Genomic DNA, 15,141 nt, shown 5'->3' with positions numbered 1-15,141 from the left:
ATCCTCTCATCTCTCATCCTCTCTCCACACGAGTCCCGTGGCTACAGGCAGGCAGGGTTGCTACATGCCCCTCTGTTCATCCTCCCCAAACGATAGTAGTTTTTTTGCAGGGTGTTGTTGTGATGAGCTGTAGTCTGCAGTAACCTCAACATGCACTGAGTGCAGCATAATCACACATAATCAACTTTTTTCTATCACAGTGGAAATGCCTCTTTTTTTCCACACATCCTCATCGAGCGAGCACACAACAGGGAGTCACGACTCTTTCATCTCTCTCACTTGATGCTTTCTGCAGACTGTGTTCTCTCACTTAGAAAAAAAGATTGACAAGTAGTTCTGAAAGCACCCAGGAGCCAAACGTGGTCCCCAAAAATTGCGCACTACTTCACATATGTGTAGATATGTGCACCACGTCATAGCTCTCTCTCGCTCTGTTGCATGTGATTCTTGCTAGTTGTCACTAAAATGGTGAGGTGCTGAATCTCATTGGTTGGAACTCGATTGCTAGAGGCCTGGCCCACATGGGGGGAAATGTAGGGAAAATTGCACAGCATAGCTTACAGAAAACAGCTGCTTTCAAACTAGGGATTTTGTGGCTAAATGAGGTGAGACAGTAATTCTGCTAATAGATTATGGAAGTTTGAACTACACATTGACACATCCAGCCCACAGTAGGAGGTTTAAAACGTACTTATTAGTTGCCAAAGTACTGGAGCATGTCTTTAATTTAAGTTTCTTTATTGTAACCGCCTTGGAACGCAGTCCCCCAGCTAGTTGGTTGACTGAGGGGCAGATCATTGAATAAGTATCACGCTGTATGCCGTGCCATGTGAAGCTGTGCTGTGCACATCTTCAGTGCCTTCAGAAAGTAGTCATACCCCTTGACTTATTCCACATTTTGTCTACACACAATACCTCATAATGACCAAATTAAAACATGTTTTTATTTAAATGAAATACCCCACTCATAACCTTGAGTCAATACATGTTAGAATCACATTTGGCAGCGATTACAAGCTGTGAGAGTTTCTGGGTAAGTCTTTAAGAACTTTGCACACCTGGATTGCACAATATTTGTCGTGAAGAGGACACGACAAAACCTTTTCACCCTCAGGAGACTGAAAAGATTCAGCATGGGTCCCCAGATTCTCAAAGTTCTACAGCTGCACAATCGAGAGCATCCTGACCGGTTGCATCACCACCTGGAATGGCAACTGCTCGGCATCTGACCGTAAGGCACAACAGAGGGTAGTTGTCACGACTTCCACCGAAGGTCATACAGTATGGTTGAAGAATGCCCCAGCCGTCTTTCAATCCTTTGTAGACGAGATTCTCAGGGACCTGCACGGGCAGTGTGTGGTGGTGTATATAGATGACATTCTGATCTATTCCGCCACACACGCTGTGCATGTGTCTCTGGTGCGCAAGGTACTTGGGCGACTGGTGGAGCATTACCTGTACGTCAAGGCTGAGAAATGTGTGTTCTCCAAAAAAGCAGTTTCCTTCCTGGGGTATCGCATTTCCACATCTGGGGTGGTGATGGAGTGTGACCACGTTGCAGCCGTGCGTAATTGGCCGACTCCGACCACGGTAAAGGAGGTGCAGCGGTTTTTAGGGTTTGCCAATTACTACAGGAGGTTTATCTGGGGTTTTGGCCAGGTGGCTGCTCCCATTACCTCACTGCTGAAGGCGGGGGGGGGGGGGGTGCATTTGCAGAGGTGAACGGAGTGATGTAGAGCTTTTAGTCATCTGAAGGCACTGTTTACCGATGCCCCCGTATTGGCTCATCCGGACCCCTCTTTGGCATTCATAGTGGAGGTGGATGAGTCCGAGGATGGGGTTGGAGCCGTGCTATCACAGCGCTCGGCTACGCCACCGAAGCTCCGCCCCTGTGTTTTTTTTCAAAGAAGCTCGGTCCGGCGGAGCAAAACTATATATAACGTGAGGGACCGGGAGTTGCTGGCTGTGGTAAAAGCTCTGAAGGTGTGGAGACTTTGGCTTGAGGGGGCTAAACACCCTTTTCTCATCTGGACTGACCACCGTAATCTGGAGTACATCCGGGCAGCGAGGAGACTGAATCCTCGTCAGGCAAGGTGGGCTATGTTTTTCACCAGATTTAGGTTCACCATCTCCTATAGACCGGGTTCCCTTAACACTAAGGCTGATGCGCTGTCCCGTCTCTATGACACCGAGGAGCAGTCCATCGACTCTATTCCCATACTCCCGGAAGCCCCAAAATTGCCCTCGCTAGAAGCATGTGTTTCAGACATAAGGAAGTGGATGGCTGCAAACTTTCTACTTTTAAACTCGGACAAAACAGAGATGTTCGTTCTAGGTCCCAAGAAACAAAGAGATCTTCTGTTGAATCTGACAATTAATCTTAATGGTTGTACAGTCATCTCAAGTAAAACTGTGAAGGACCTCGGCGTTACTCTGGACCCTGATCTCTCTTTTGAAGAACGTATCAAGACTGTTTCAAGGACAGGTTTTTTCCATCTACGAAACATTGCAAAAATCAGAAACTTTCTGTCCAAAAATTATGCAGAAAAATTAATCCATGCTTTTGTCACTTCTAGGTTAGACTAATGCAATGCTCTACTTTCCGGATACCCGGATAAAGCACTAAATAAACTTCAGTTAGTGCTAAATACGGCTGCTAGAATCCTGACTAGAACCAAAGAAATGGATCATATTACTCCAGTGCTAGCCTCCCTACACTGGCTTTCTGTCAAGGCAAGGGCTGATTTCAAGGTTTTACTGCTAACCTACAAAGCATTACATGGGCTTGCTCCTACCTATCTCTCTGATTTGGTCCTGCCGTACATACCTACACGTACGCTATGGTCACAAGACGCAGGCCTCCTAATTGTCCCTAGAATTTCTAAGCAAACAGCTGGAGGCAGGGCTTTCTCCAATAGAGCTCCATTTTTAAGGAATGGTCTGCCTACCCATGTGAGAGACAAACTCAGTCTCAACCTTTAAGTCTTTACTGAAGACTCATCTCTTTAATCATATGATTGAATGTAGTCTGTTCCCAGGAGTGTGAAGGTGAACGGAAAGGCTCTGGAGCAACGAACCGCCCTTGCTGTCTCTGCCTGGCCGGTTCTCCTTTTTCCACTGGGATTCTCTGTCTCTAACCCTATTACAGGGGCTGAGTCACTGGCATACTAGGGCTCTTTCATACCGTCCCTAGGAGGGGTGCGTCACTTGAGTGGGTTGAGTCACTGATGTGATCTTCCTGCCTGGGTTGGCGCCCCCCCTTGGGTTGTGCCATGGCGGAGATCTTTGTGGGCTGTACTCGGCCTTGTCTCAGGATGGTGAGTTGGTGGTTGAAGATATCCCTCTAGTGGTGTGGGCTGTGCTTTGGCAAAGTGGGTGGGGTTATATCCTTCCTGTTTGGCCCTGTCCGGGGGTGTCATCGGATGGGACCACAGTGTCTCCTGACCCCTCCTGTCTCAGCCTCCAGTATTTATGCTGCAGTAGTTTATGTGTCGGGGGGCTAGGGTCAGTTTGTTATATCTGGAGTACTTCTCCTGTCCTATCCGGTGTCCTGTGTGAATTTAAGTATACTCTCTCTAATTCTCTCTTTCTCTCTTTCTTTCTCTCTCTCGGAGGACCTGAGCCCTAGGACCATGCCTCAGGACTACCTGACATGATGACTCCTTGCTGTCCCCAGTCCACCTGGCCGTGCTGCTGCTCCAGTTTCAACTGTTCTGCCTGTGATGATTATTATTTGACCATGCTGGTCATTTATGAACATTTGAACATCTTGGCCATGTTCTGTTATAATCTCCACCCGGCACAGCCAGAAGAGGACTGACCACCCCACATAGCGTGGTTCCTCTATAGGTTTCTTCCTAGGTTTTGGCCTTTCTAGGGAGTTTTTCCTAGCCACCGTGCTTCTACACCTGCATTGCTTGCTGTTTGGGGTTTTAGGCTGGGTTTCTGTACAGCACTTTGAGATATCAGCTGATGTACAAAGGGCTATATAAATACATTTGATTTGATTTTTGATTTGAGGGGGAAGTACTGGTGGCCCACTTTAGCGAGGGACATGAGGTTTTATTTCTCCTCCTGTTTCAGTGTGCGCTCAGAGTAAGGCTCCTAGACACCTGCCTAGATGGAAGTTACATCCCCTCCCCATTCCACAACGGCCTTGGTCACATCTCACCAACCTTCCCCCGTCTCAGGGGAACACGACGATCCTGGTCGTTGTGGATCGGTTTTCGAAGTCCTGCTGTCTCCTCCCGTTGCCCGGTCTCCCTACGGCCCTGTTTACTGCAGAGGCCCTGTTCACCCACGTCTTCCGGCACTACGGGGTGCCTGAGGACATCGTTTCTGATTGGGGTCCCCAGTTCACGTCCCGAGTTTGGACGTGTATAGTTGGCCGTGTTTTCGGTAATTGTCCTGATGGAAAGTGTATTTATCTCCCAGTTTCTGGTGGAAATCAGACTGAACCAGGTTTTCCTCTGTGCTTAGCTCCATTCCATGTCTTTTTTATCCTGAAAAACTCTGCAGTCCTTAATGATTACAAGCATACCCATAACATGATGCAGCCACCACTATGTTGAAAATGTGGAGAGTGGTACTCAGTGTTGTATTGGATTTCCCCCAAACATGATACTTTGTATTTAGGACAAAAAGTTAATCGCTTTGCCAAATGTTTTGCAGTATTACTTTAGTGCCATGTTGCAAATAGGATGCATGTTTTGGATTTTTTACATTTTATACAGGCTTCCTTCTATTCACTCTGTCAATTACAGTAGGTTAGTATTGTGGAGTAACTACAATGTTCATGATCCATCCTCAGTTTTCTCCTATCACAGCCATTAAACTGTAACTGTTTTAAAGTTACTGTTTCCTTCCTCCCCGGCAATTGAGTTAGGAAGGATGCCTGTCTCTTTGTAGTGACTGGGTGTATTGATACACCATCCCATGTGTAATTAATATATTATTTTTACCCATCTACCAATAGGTGCCCTACTTTGCGAGACATTGGAAAAATTCCCAGGTCTTTGTGGTTGAATCTGCGTTTGAAATTCACTGCTCGACTGAGGGACCTTACAGATAATTGTATATGTGAGGTTCAGAGATGAGGTAGTCATTCAAAAATCATGTCCATGCAACTTATTGTTACTTAATTTACTCCTGACCTTATTTAGGCTTACTTGCTGTATTGACTCAAGACATTTCAGTTTTTCATAATTTTCAAAAAATATAATTCCACTTTGACATTCAAATCAAATAAAATAAAATTGTATTAGTCACATGCACCGAATACAACAGGTGTAGACCTTACAGGGAAAGGCTTACTTACGAGCCCCTAATCAACAATGCAGTTTAAAAAATAATATGGATAAGAATAAGAGATAGAAGTAACAAGTAATTAAAGAGCAGCAGTAAAATAACAACAGCGAGACTATATACAGGGTGGGTACCGATACTGAGTCAATGTGTTGGGGCACCGGTTAGTTGAGGTAGTATGTACATGTAGGTAGAGTTATTAAAGTGACTATGTATAGATGATAACAGAGAGTAGCAGTGGTGTAAAGAGGGGGTGAGGGGGGAGCATTGCAAATAGTCTGAGTAGCCATTTGACTAGATGTTCAGGAGTCTTATGGCTTGGGGTAGAAGCCATTTCGAAGCCTCTTGGACCTAGACTTGGCGCTCTGGTACCGCCTGCCATGTGGTATTAGAGATAACAGTCCATGACTAGGGTGGCTGGAGTCTTTGATCATTTTTAGTGCCTTGCGGTCGGAGGCCGAGCAGTTGCCATACCAGGCAGTGATGCAACCAGTCAGGATGCTCTCAATGGTGCAACTGTAGAACCTTTTGAGGATCTGTGGACCCATGCCAAATCTTTTCAGTCTCCTGAGGGTGGAAAAGGTTTGGTCGTGCCCTCTTCACGACTGTCTTGGTGTGCTTGGACCATGTTAGTTTGTTGGTGATGTGGACACCAAGGAACTTGAAGCTCTCAACCTGCTCCACTGCAGCCCCGTCAATGAGAATGGAGGCGTGATCGGGTTCTCTTTTTCCTGTAGTCCACAATCATCTCCTTTATGGGCATTGTGTGTTGGCAAGTGACAAAAAAACTACATTTAATCACATTACATTTACATTTATAAATTCAGGCTGGAACACAACAAAATGTGGAAAAAGTCAAAGGGTGTGAATACTTTCTGAAAGCACTGTATGTTCTTCATGTACGGTACAAGGTATTCTGTCTGTGTGACTGTGCTGAAGGCTGATCGATCAGCCACATCAGTCCCCTCAGAGAGAGCTGTGGCTCGGGATAGACAGGACAGACAAGAGAAAGAGGAGGATCAGATCAGCACTAACCATACAGCACAGGATGTTCCCATGATGCTGCCTCTCTCCGGCCCCGCGTAACTCTTGGGGTCATGGAGCACTTTCATGGCTGGGCCTTCTGGCCATTTGTGTGAATTCCTAATGAAGCAGGGGTTGGGGAGTGCTTCCTGTAGGGTCTGAGGGAGGGAGAACTACAGATCTGTCCTGTGGGGTGAGGAGAGAGATAGGAAGTGTGGCATCTTCTGCTGACCTCTGGGCTCCCAGCTGAAGGTCAGAACTGAGAGCTGAGAACTATACACATCTCTACAGAGGCTGCAAACACAGCAGGCAGAGTGAACAGATTATGCTGTCCATCCCAATGAGGACCAATCACAGAGGGACAGGACACCATAGTGCTGCATGGACAGAAAGGAGATGTAATAGAATGCAAAGAAACAACCAATCATGCCAGAGGCAAAGATGTGATGTGGTCGCTGAAGTCTGTCATAAACCTGTGTATGACTAACATCATCTTCATATCAATGTTTAACTTGCAGCAGAAACAGCAAGGCTTTATTAACTCACATACATTTAAGATGAATAAAATAATGATTGATTCACACAAAAGCAAAGCATTCGTTTTTGACGCTAATAATGAATGCTTTCTGCGTGCGTGTGTGCGTGTGTGCGTGCGTGCGTGCGTGTGTGTGTGTGTGTCTTGGAGTAGTATTTGTGAGTGTATTTGTGTGTATTCATGTGTGATTTTTTTCTCCTACTATGGGTATGCAATCACATTCACATGTCTGACACCTATATGCCCAAGCAGCATGGCTCAATCCCGGAGGACAGGAACATGAGAGAGGAACAGGGTGGATTCACTACAGTGTCTTCATCTATCTATGGCCATTGTGACTGAATACTTTAACTTGTTGTTTGATGTGTTTCCAAAAGACAAATCAGATGAACCCTTTGCCCGACTTGAACCCAAGTCATGTGGGCCATGGCTGACGTGAGCTGAAGTGCTTTAATCAGAGGTGTGTTTTCACTGGATACCTTCCCCCTCTGTCTGTCTTTTCTCTTTAATCCGTCCCAGCAGCTGACAGTGGAGCAGCAGACTCGTTTCTCTCTCGTCCTGGCTCTTAATATGCTTCAGCTGCTGTGTGATAATGGACACACTCCCCAGTGTGGGCTTCCTCTGTCACACCACTGATGTTATTAAACCACCAGGCTTTGAAGCCTGACTGAATGTCAGCTAAAACCATCCCTGCACGGGGACATACTTTCAGACAGATAATAAAAGGTATCTTAACCGTTATGATTGTTTTTGTCTGAGAAAAATGGGGGGAGATCCCTCATCTCAAATTACTCTGTCTGAAATTGCAGCGTTCAAAGCCTCTGATGCTCTCCTTTTCTCTCTCTTTTCTCTCTGTCCTTTGGTGTGCCCTGAGCCAGGGGATAGTGTTACATGCATGGGGCGGCTGCCAGATAGAGCAGGGGAAGGCAGGCAGGGATAAGGACGCCTATGGATGGTGTGGAGATAACGCAGAGGGGTCCTGCCTCCCTCCGTCAATGTCAACGAACACAAGCGTACACAGTGCTATTGTCATGTTCGAGGAGATATGGTTCAAAGAGCATTCTCCATTCTCAGTTGGGTAGTGACAATGCCATGAAATCCTTGTTTATTTTTCAGAAAATTCCATTTTGTGGTCTTCTTGTCCTCTCAGGCTCGATGCAGGCACCTGTCTCACTTCCTCCCTGTGTGACAAGGCATCTCGTTAAATCCACTCCTGAGGGAGTGCTCTTGATATCTGTTAGTAGTGAGAGGTCTTAGCCCGTTCTGCTGAGATGATGGGTCCATGAAGATACTGTATGGGTGGTCAGCTCCCCTAGCACTCTGGTCCTGGCCATGTTAAATGGATATTGGTTCAGGAAGTGCATCTATTGATTGTAGAGGTTTTCATGGTTATTAATAGCCCAGAGGAGATCCTAATGGGACTTATACTTCCTGGGGTTGGTTTATTCATGATACTTTCATTAGATCCATAATCATCGCCTGCCTGCCTGCCTGCCTGCCTGCCTGCCTGCCTGCCTGCCTGCCTGCCTGCCTGCCTGCCTGCCTGCCTGCCTGCGTGCGACTGTTTTTGTGAGAGTGATGCCACCGCATATCCTGCCAGCAAGCTGAGGCCGGGGAACAATACTCTGATCTGGCAGCTCATGCAATGTCAAATAATTCATAAGCCATTTTTCATCTTACAAATTTGCTTTTAAAAAGCTTTTTCTTGTCTGCGGTTTCAGTGTGTTAAGGGTTAACACATGCACCTCATCTGCTCTGTTTCCTCAGAGATCAGGCTGGCCCAGAGCACGGCCCCGGGCACAGATCCAGTGGTACCATACACTGCTGTGTGTTACGCCCTGCTGGTTAGGGCTCCTAGCTGCCTGCCATAGCCTACTGCCCTACAACTCCCCGCTGCCCAACTGAAACAGCAGCCAGAGCCTCCTTCATTTCACACCCAGGAATCTCATCTCCTTCCTCCTGCCCTAGTGTCCCTCACTGCCCACCCACGCATCTTACTGCCTCAGACAGCGTTCTACCCTGGAGCTCAATTCTCACAGAACTTGCTACGGCTTAATGGAGGGTGAATTTACATTGCATCGGCTCTTTATTGTTTCTGGGTTATTTATTTTGTGCTGGCATGGTTGAAAACAGCAAGTAATAGAATATAATAGAATAGAATATGGAAATGTTCCTGTGAATGTGTTGTGATGACACATAATTAGGACATATCATTACCCTATTATGATAAGCTAGAGAGAGTGTGTTGCCTCTTCGGCTCTTCTAGCTATATCCGGTACACTGGGAGGCAAAGGAAGACTAATGTTGCTGAGGGGAGCGTTCTTTGTTTAAAGTGAGTGTCCCATCTCACCCTGCCTATATAACAGGCAGCAGCTGGAAAAGGAAATGTGACTTGTTTTTCCTACATTCTTTGGCTTTGTGCTCCCCAGGAGCCTTCCTGACTAACACAGTCAACACGCCTTGGTTATTTTTAATGTTAATTTGAGCAAGCCACTCATTTCCTTTCAGCCTGCGGAAGTGAGACATGGTTTTACTGTGCATGAAGATATTGTAAACACCAGCTTATTCTCTAATCGGTCATCATACTGTGCCCCCACTGTCTTTATCCACATAACAACAATTTTGTGGCAAATGCAATTTTATGCACAGCACACCAATTTTCTGATTCATTTCTATTGGAGGGTTGTAAACTGATCTAATGAATAGTCTCTCTGCTGAACAGATTTCCTCTGTCTCCCTCCACTGTTTTTTCCTCTTCGGGCCCCCCATTGTGGAATATTACTACTATGGCACAGTGCAGGGCCAGTGTGTAACATACCGCTGACATCTTCTTGATTCAACCCCTGACTCCCTCACCTGGATCTCTGAAGACCAAGCTGGGAGGGGAGGGTCTCAGAGTCCATGAAGCCACAGAGGAAAGGAAAGGAGATGGAGCGCAGACTGTGTCTATTTTTAGCAGGCCCTGGCAGGCGACTATATATAGAGATGGGGAGTGAGTATGGCTGGCTGGCTGCAGGTTGGGGAGGGCTGGGTATAGAGTCATGGAGACGGACAGGCTGACTCTGACTCTGCCCTGGGTCCTGGCCTGGAACACTTACTCTATCTGGCTGTTGGGCTTCAGACGCTGTATAGCTGTTGTCATGGTCACCCTGGTGCAATACACTGCAACATAAAACAACAGAATGCAACGCAATTATAGGATGGCTGTGAACAGTCTCATCAGTACTATCCTGACACTTCAACACTTTGTTGAGATCACTACTGAGTGAAGGGACAATACAGATAAGAGATTTGAACCCTTTACAATGTTTGTCTTTTTTGAAGGGTGGTAAGTGAACTTAATCATGGTCTGTTACAGTTCTGGACTTAGTTTCTGCACAGGTTCCTTTGTTGACATACCAACCGTTGCTGAGCCGGGTTTGTTATGATTCAGCGTGCTGTCTGACTCAAATCACGAGGGGCTGTTTGAGGTTTTGTTGCTGGTTTTTATAACTATGACACCCCGCTGCTGTAATGCCAGTCTCAGCCACGCTGGTGGTTTTCAGTCCGCTGGTGTGATCATCTGTTGTTTCAGGTGCCACATTGTGAGCGCAGGAGTGGACAGCTGCACACTTGCCCAGTTAAATCAACGCTCAGACGTCACCGGGCTCCATTTGGAGTCTCTCCTACAGCAGGGATATGTGCTCAGAGGGACAGCCCCATCTGGATGGTTTACAACATGGAAAGAGTACCACTTATGGTATCATGAAATCATTCCAGCAGGGAGCAGCGTCTATTACACTACTATACTTGTTATCACATGTTCCAAGGTATTCTAACCATTTGAGAATGTAACGCTGCATTGTATATGCAGAACTCCCCACTGATCATACTGAAAAGGATGATCTCATGAATCCCCTTGGAGCACACAGACAGTCACACTTTGAGTTCCACTGGAAGAACAAAGCAAAGTAGCAGCGGTAATAACAGCCTTTACCTGATCTTTAGAAGCCTACTCTACAGATAGACACCTTGAATTATTCAGCAGATGGGCTGTGTGCGTGTGCGTGTGCGAGTGCGTGTGTGTGTGTGTGTGTGTGTGTGTGTGTGCAGGGAAAATGCCATGGCTGAATATCAAATAACTCTCCTCATGAGTCCTGCCCCCGGCCTTTTTACATGTGCGCCAAAGGTCTTGTCCTTTTGCATTATGGCACATTCGTAATTTATTAATGAGTTATTTTGGAATAGGAAACCTTCCAACCTGCTCTTGACTTTCGCCCTCGTGCATCATGTTTTAAATGCCACATTTATAAGAATTTGTTTTAAAGTTGATGTCTCCACTACATGGTTACACTATTCTGGAGTGGATATTGACTGAAATAAGTCATTTATGTAAACTCAAGGAATCGCCTACAAATTTGTTGAGGAATACCGGAGGACTGATAGCTGTTCTCTTAGAAAGGGAACAGAAAACTGTTATTATCAGCTTTACTGCCTCATAATATCAGATTCTATGGTCATCTTCCTGTAACATATTTTTGAATTCATACTGTTCAGATTATTCCACCATGAAGTAGAAATGCAACTCTGCTGTTCCACCTGCACTGTATCCACACGCACGCACACAGACACACGCACGCATGCACGCACACACACAAGCACACACACACACACACACACACACACACACACACACAGACAATCTGCAAAAGGTAGATAAGGACACTGCTGTGCTCAGACTGCAGACCATCCCCCACCCTCAAAATACCTGCTAGTTTGGAATCCACACATGCCTCTCCCTCTCAAACTGTAGCAGATAATAAACAAGCATTCTTTTTTTTAGACAGCCGATTCATGTTGCCAGTGGCATTTAGCCTCACAGTGTTTGCTATAGATTCAGTCATCCATGAAGTGCATGCCCACAGACTGGCACGGGCGCTCTGACACATACTGGCATGCACACATTTACAATAACTGCCCATAAAATCACTTAAGGATGCACGCTAGCTTCCTGGCATCCACACACAGAGATGCATTGAAGAGTGTTTGCACACATGCCCTCACCCCGTGCTCTATTTTCTCTACATGCATCCACACACTCCAATGTGTGTCCAAGTCTTTTAATAAAGGCACTATTCTCCCAAACACAATCAAAAAGCACAAAACACTCACTTGTTGTTTTGCTCCAGCAGCTTATTAGAGGAGGATAGGTTTTACACACAAAATAAGTGAGTGGCTTTTTGTTAATTTCATCTGACGCCTGCCAGATCTTACCTCGCCTGGATAGGTATTTTACGTATCAGCTAACCGCATCAAATGTTAAAGCAATCTGTCAGTCGATGTTGATGTATTGCCATGCAACCATTGGTTGATGCATGCAATGTCTGAGTAGGGAGACACAACCAATGAGTGGGAGTGGAGCATCATAGCTGGAGTGAGTGGGGTTGATTGCGGGAGGGGCGGAATGATGGGGGAGGGGACTGGTAGAGCAGCTGCTCCTCAGATATAATTGCCTCAATTAGTTCATAGGGCTGCTACAGCGACAGTGTTTTCCATGTAGCCATGGAAACCAGGCTACGGCGGCTCTCATGGGGAAGCCAGTCTGATGGATTTATGAGTTGGAGGGAATATAGCAGTGTGGCGGTGGGGGTTGTTATGGTTCTAGGGGTCAGACTGTAGGGTTGAACTCATCTTCACGTGGATTGGTTAGTTGAGGCTGGTGACCACTTGACTAAAGACTGGAGTGTAATTAATCTGTCACTTTCCCTGATCTCTGAGATGGATGAGGCTGGCCAGACAGCATCTGTGTGTGTGTGTGTGTGTGTGTGTGTGTGTGTGTGTGTGTGTGAGAGAGAGTGTGTCCACTCAGAAGCTGCCGCTGCCACCACTCTTTAAACCTGTCACTTTCTCGTCACGGGCCCAGAGGAAACACCTGAAACAGAGAGGTCCCCCTATATTCATGAAATGTTGTCGTTTACAGGGCCAGGTCTGGCATTATTGAGGTGTGGGATTTATTTGTCATCCACGCTGTGGAGTAAATATATGAGGCTGAGAGGAGCAGAAAGCGCTGAGAGAGCGGAGCGGGCTGAGATGAGATGCTGTACACGCCGGTGACAGAAGCCTTCACCATGCCTAGATGAGAGACTCATCTATAGCCTTCGCCCCTGACAGATCCAGTATATGTCATTCAGCTGTAATATCCTCCCTCGTGGAGAGGTGCTATTCAGCTGATGAAAAACAGGGCATCGCCCACAGTTATAAAGATAAGGACAAGGTATGGGTGTGTGCATATGTTTGTGTTTGTGTGTGTGTGTTTGTGTGAGTGTGTGAGCGTGCATGTGGGTGCCGTGTGTATGTGTTACTGGAGAGAGATACTGAAGATAGTGACAGGTGATGTGATGCAGACCTGGTGATGGTATGTATAAAGGCCTGTCAAGAGAGTCCAACCTATTGAATGCAGTCTCGTGCAGATATGAGGCCCTGTTTCATTCCTTCATAAAATGTAATCTGATGCTGAAAGGTCTCAATCACTGTGACACCACACACGTTTGCACTCACCAGTGCCAGACACACATAACTCTTGAGATGATTTCATACCAGACCTCCTGAAGGTCTTCAACCATGAGTCTTCCAAGATTGGAGATATAAGACTGCTCGCAGGGCAAAAACTGGTTGAATCGATGTTGTTTCCACGTCATTCCACAGCAAAAACTATATCAAGACGTTGAATCAACGTGGGAAACTGATTGGATTTGCAAAAAGACGTCATCATGAGGGAATTTCATATTTTTTTCACCCAACTTAGCCTAAATCCAATGACATGGTGACAGTAGTTGTTGATTTCATATTCTATTCACATTTGTTGAGAACTCAACCAAATGTAAATCAAGACGTTGAACTGACGGGTGGGTACTGAGAATATTGAGTGAGTTGTTACTGTAGATTTAGTGCTTTATGAGAATTTAATGGCCACAAATGATCAATACACAGCTCATATTTTTTGCAATGTGAGTACCAAGATCAGATAAAGATCAGAAACTGAAGAATAGCCTTGAAATATAAGTGCATGGGCATCATAAGCCATTTAAAGCTGTAATCATTCATTGGTGAAACAGCCATGTCCATTTGAGATGTTCAACAAAAAAGAAGTTACTGCAAACAGCGAACACTGTTTTTTGCCTCTGGAGTCATTGCACATCCGATAAGAAAGACAAATATTTACTGGAAAAAAATGTTTACCACGCTGCCGGACGCTCCTCACCTCCATTTCATCAACAAAACAAAAACAATAACAAAGGCGCTGGGGGGACGAACAGTGGCGCTCTTGCCCCTAATGTGGATTCAATCTTTAAAGGTCCAATACAAGTTTTTATCTCAATATCAAATAATTTCTGGGCAACAATTAAGTACATTACTGCAATTGTTTTCAATTAAAATGGTAAAGAATAAAGAACAGCTTCTCAAGCAAGAATTTTTGCTGCTAGGACCATCTTGGAGTGGACTTAGTGGGGAGGGGAAAGCTGAAATCTACCTCATTTGGGCAGAGAGGTTTGGAACTCTCTTTCTTATTGGTCTATTGACTAATTTACCGCTGGGTGATGTCAGCAGGCAGGCCAGAACTCCATCCCACCAAAACAGGCTGAAGTTTCAGGCAATTTTTTAAAACTACTCTTACACTAAAAAGGCATTATCATCATTTTCACAATTTCACAGTATTATTCCAACCTCATAGTGTGGAAATATACACTGCTCAAAAAAAATAAAGGGAACACTTAAACAACACAATGTAACTCCAAGTCAATCACACTTCTGTGAAATCAAACTGTCCACTTAGGAAGCAACACTGATTGACAGTCAATTTCACATGCTGTTGTGCAAATGGAATAGACAACAGGTGGAAATTATAGGCAATTAGCAAGACACCCCGAATAAAGGAGTGGTTCTGCAGGTGATGACCACAGACCACTTCTCAGTTCCTATGCTTCCTGGCTAATGTTTTGGTCACTGGCGGTGCTTTCACTCTAGTGGTAGCATGAGACGTAGTCTACAACCCACACAAGTGGCTCAGGTAGTGCAGCTCATCCAGGATGGCACATCAATGCACATCAATTTCTTTGGGGGGCCGCCAGAGGTAGCCTGACTGCCATTAGGTACCGAGATGAGATCCTCAGACCCCTTGTGAGACCATATGCTGGTGCGGTTGGCCCTGGGTTCCTCCTAATGCAAGACAATGCTATACCTCATGTGGCTGGAGTGTGTCAGCAGTTCCTGCAAGAGGAAGGCATTGATGCTATGGACTG

General features: G+C 45.8%; 1 protein-coding gene across 1 annotated transcript in view; it reads right to left on the bottom strand.

The window, feature by feature from the left end:
• LOC118966067 (uncharacterized) overlaps positions 1-12,202 on the bottom strand; it is a 31,165-nt gene extending 18,963 nt beyond the window's left edge. The window contains exon 1 of the mRNA XM_090184549.1: positions 12,116-12,202. The gene's annotated coding sequence lies outside the window, so the exon portion shown is untranslated. The remainder of the gene's footprint in view (positions 1-12,115) is intronic.
• Between the last annotated feature and the right edge of the window lie 2,939 nt (positions 12,203-15,141).

This window comes from Oncorhynchus mykiss, chromosome 9 (assembly GCF_057628025.1).
Source record: "Oncorhynchus mykiss isolate SJ-2025 chromosome 9, ASM5762802v1, whole genome shotgun sequence".
NCBI classification, from domain to species: domain Eukaryota; kingdom Metazoa; phylum Chordata; class Actinopteri; order Salmoniformes; family Salmonidae; genus Oncorhynchus; species Oncorhynchus mykiss.
Note: the sequence above shows the minus strand (reverse complement) of the source record. Positions and strands in the feature narration are given on the sequence as shown.